Here is a 4,798-nt window from a genome sequence, read left to right on the forward strand (position 1 = left end):
AGAATGAAAAAGTGGACATTACTGCTACCACCCTCATTAACTAGTTAATATTACCAATGAAGGAAAGAAAGCAAAGGGAAGCCAGACATTGTAAGCATGGCCACCTAGGAAGCTTCATCGGGAAGCTATGGCTTCACACAGCATATTCCTCCCAGGGGATTCACACCCCTCCCTTCTCCCACCTGGTGGCACCGGATTGTTGTGGGGAGAGTGGCACTTGCACAATAAAGTCAAAACGATGCAGGGAAGGTGCTGGCCTGTCAGTCTAGCCTGGGAACAATGGGTGGCTAGGGGTGGACGCCATCAGAAGCGTGGGACATCTTGGAAAGTTAGTTGGTTAGTCTGAATAAGGTCCTGGCGAAGATCCCCAGAGAGGTTTCCCTCTCTCTTGTTCTCTTGTTCTCAGTTGCTCCATGACGTGCACGTGTCCGTGTCTTCACTCATTCTCTCCCCACACCCACGTGGCCTATTGGCCATTCGGACTTTACACACAGGATGCTGGACTGGACTTCAATATGGAACAGAAATTCTGGGCAGTGACCTTTATTCTGGACCTGCCAAAGACAAGATTGTATATCTTCCATGGCGGGATGAACAGAGATGGGACCTTGGAGGGGGAACTCTTTGATTTTACATCATCAGTAAGCTTTCTACTATACCCCATCCTCACATAGGGGACTCAGGAAATTCATCTCCTCAAGGCCCCCCAAGAACTCCACTTCCACCGATAACATTACTACCAACCTTAAAGGAATATTATGAACAACAGTATGCCAACAAATTAGGTAAAAATGGACAAATTCTGAGAAAGATACAAAATGCCAAAACTGGCTCCAAAAGAAGTAGAACATCTGAATAGATTAATGACAAGTAAAAATATTGAGTATAATGAGTATCTGTTAGCCAAGTTTCAATTTAGGACAGATCTTTGGAAATACAGCAATGTGAATATGGGCGGTGGGATGAAATGGGTAATTTCATAAAGAGAAAACTGCATTTAGAATGTTTAAAAACCTCTCCGAAAGTTGGTGTTGATTGGGTTGCAAACGGGTTTCATATCTGTTAATGTCTGACTACAGTTCTATGTTGTTGAGAGTGATTCTGAAATATTATCTTAAGATCGTAAATGAGGGAATGTTCTGTGAATTCCACATCTTTGTCATACACAACGAACTAAACTGGCACTGAGACCACTGTAATTAGCTAGTTATTAGGAATAGGAAAAAAGCAAAGAGAAGGTCAGACATTATAAGATTGGTCATTTGGGCAGCTTCACCAGGAAGCTGCAACTTCACATTCCCCAGGGAACCACGGTCTATTCCCTGAAGATCACTGGGGGAAGGACTGGACAAAGAGGAGATGGGCACATGCACGGTGAAGTTGGGGTGATGTAGAGAAGGTGTGTGCTGCCAGCCAAACCTCAGAGCAGAAATCATTGGCCCGAGGGGGTGAGGGCCACTGCAAGCCATGGAAATTTGGGAATACATAATCCCCCAGACAAAGGAATTCTCTCTCTTGGCGCTCTTGGCTCTTATGTGGCTCTCTTGCATTGGCCTGTGTTCCCGCCATAGCCATGTGGCCCTGAGGATCCCACAGGCAATGGACTGATAGACTGCAACTGGGAACACAAACGAAGCTCGCCTGATGCTGGATTGGACTGTTCCCCAACATTGAGTGGGAACTCTGGACACTGGCTTTGATCTTAGCCCTGCTGAAAATGAAATGGGACTTTTTCCTTGGTGGGACAAAGGGAAATGGGACCTTGGAAACTCAGGGGTCTGATTCCACAGAAATATAGATTTCCGGGATATCTCATTGTCCTGCGTGAGTCTCCTAAAATTATTTTTTTCTTGTGATATCACAAGAAGCCCACTTCCATCTGCAACAGGTGGGGAAACAGAGAACTCCCCACAGATAAACAGTACTCTTTTGTGAATTCTGATCTGCTTGTTCATTGAGAGGGCAACTAATATAAAACCAGTGTGTGTTGCGAGGGAATGGGGGGAGAAACAAAGAAAAACAAAACAGCAGTTTAGTTCTTATGACTACAGTAAGATGGAAGATTAAACTTTTTCCACAAAGAAATCCTAATTTCTCTCCATGAAATTGAAATAGACAATTCTGTGGTAAAATGTATATGGCAAACTTAAATCATTTAGGCCACAAGGAAGGTTTACACTTTTTTTAATTAGCCAGGATTATTTGAGTAACCAACTCAATTTCACTTTGAACATATTATCTTAAATATATTTTAATCACTGGTTGCTTACTATAATGTAAAGAAAAAGATATATTTTTTACAAAAACTTATTGGTTGACATTTAAGGCAAAGCATCGAAGCCTAAGTTTATTATAATGACACTAGAGGCCCCGTGCACAAAATTCGTGCATGGTGGTGGGGGGGTCCCCTCGGCCCAGCCTGCACCCTCTCTAATCGAGGCCCCTTGGGGGATGTCTGACTGCCTGTTTAGGCCCAATCCCGGGGATCAGGCCTAAACCGGCAGTTGGACATCCCTCTCGGAATCCAGGACCGCTGGCTCCTAACTGCTCACCTGCCTGCCTGCCTGATTGCCCCTATCTGCTCCCCCTGCTAGCCAGGTTGACCCCAACTGCCCCCCCTGCCAGCCTGGTTGCCTCACGTAGCCTGCTGTTCAGTTGTTTGGTTGTCCTTTACTAACCCCACTGCTGGCCTGGTTGCCCCATGCAGCCTGCTGTTCAGTCATCCGTCCAGTTGTGTTGGTAGTGACGGCCCCTGGCTTTTTATATATTAGGATCTGTTTTTCTTTCTTAGTCTGGGCACTAAATCATCATGCATGATTGACTTTTGCTTACCTTCATCTTCTCTCTATACTTACTTTCTATGAGGTCAGCTCTTCAGAATAAGATTCAGATATGAGTAAAATGAAACAATGGAGCAGTACCAGTGAGATGGAGATGGACAAAATCCTCTCCAGACTCACTCTGAATTATTATTTGGTTCCCTTTCAATTTTGGGCATCAAATTTCCCCTGAAGGTATATAGTTTCATTCAGGAGGGCAAAGCATTGATGGCAACAAGGAAAATAAACACTGCTAATTTGCACACATAATAATAAAGGAAAAAAGAAGAATATGATACCAGGGAGAGGTGGGGACTTGTTTCTTCTCAGAGAAACAGGAGACACCCATTTTTCTAATGTGAAAGTAAATGACTTCTGCTCGGCTCCCCATAATTTTATATATAATGAGAATTGGAGTTGCGCAAAGTATCGCTTTAGGAAGGTTTCCACATAGATTCCTGACATTGTAACCTCACTAAGGATGCAGACAGAAAAAAATCAACATCAATTAAATGAAAATCAAATTTTGATAAGAATACTCAATTGTCTAACTTAATGTTAAACAGTGTCCCAGGTACTCTAATTTATATGTAATGTTTCATAGAAGTTAAATATTCTTGGTGACCTACATATATTGAGAAGAAATGAACCTGCTGGGAGAGCAAAGATCTTGATCTCTATATATTTACATATAATTCTGAATATATATGTGCATATTCTGAAAGAAAAAGCAAATTGAGTATTGACTTGGAAAAAACATGATTTTCCTTCCTGATGTCCCTTTCACCAGCTAAGTGACCATGAGAGAGCCATTCATTTGGCATCAAATTAGCAGAGAAGTTTATCGGAATCCAGTATTGTGACAAAATCAAAGTACTTATGGATGGCATCCATAAACTCCTCAGAGCATGGAACAGAGTGGACAAGAAGAGACTAGTGAGACCTTTTGCACTTAGAACACTGAACCAAAACCTCCATTTGATCTAGGACTCTCTCCTCCCCTCTCTTTCTTGCTCTCCCTGACTGGGGATCCAAACAGCAACCTAGGTATGTGTCCTCACTAGAATTGAACCCAAACCTTTTGATGTTTGGGAAGATGCTCCAACCAACTGAGACACCCCGCCAGAGTGTCTCTCTCCTCTCTTCTCTCTCTCTCTTCTCTCTCTCTCTCTCTCTCTCTCTCTCTCTCACACACACACACACACACACACACACACACACACACACACACACACACACTCATCTCTCATAAAGTCATGTATTTTGAGCCAGGCACTGATCTCAGTTCTTTAAGTCTGCAGTATTAACTCATTTAATCCAATACAACACCTATAAGGGAGTCATTACAATTCTCTCCATTTGATGGCTGGCGAACTGAGGTACCAAGAGATTAAAGAAATTGCTGTCATGTAACTGTTTAGTGGGGTGGGTGGCATTCCAGTCCAGTCTGGCGACAGAATCTGTACTTTTAACCAGTATGCTTTGCTCTCTTTCTTTGCATCTATCCCGTTAATAACATGATGTTAACTGCAAAATAAGATGTAAACTAATGAAAGGGGTGCGAAGGGTTAATGCTAAAGCACACCCGCGAGCAGGGAAAAAAGAAAAAAAAAACCCCACAAAAACCCACAAACAAAAACAAACTAGCTAGCAAAGCCTGTTCCAGCCCCCGCAGGACAGTCAATGGGCCTCCTGTTTCTTTAAACTCTCGCTTTCGCTCTGGCTGACACTTTACAAAGCAGCTGTGGCGGCTGGACCACGCGGCCCCGCGCCGCCCCCTCCCCCCGCCTCGGGGGGTCTGGGGTTCGAAGGGGCTTCGCGGGGTCACTAGGCATACCCGCTCTGGTTTGCTTTCCTCACACACCATCCCCTGCCACACGAGCCCTCCGGGACAGGGGAACTCTAATTAACCCTTTTGCGTCCAGAAAGAACCTCTTCGCGGCCACGACCCCCCGCAGTCTGGCCCCCCCTCGTCTGGG

Source organism: Myotis davidii, unplaced genomic scaffold, assembly GCF_000327345.1.
Source record: "Myotis davidii unplaced genomic scaffold, ASM32734v1 scaffold376, whole genome shotgun sequence".
NCBI lineage: Eukaryota > Metazoa > Chordata > Mammalia > Chiroptera > Vespertilionidae > Myotis > Myotis davidii.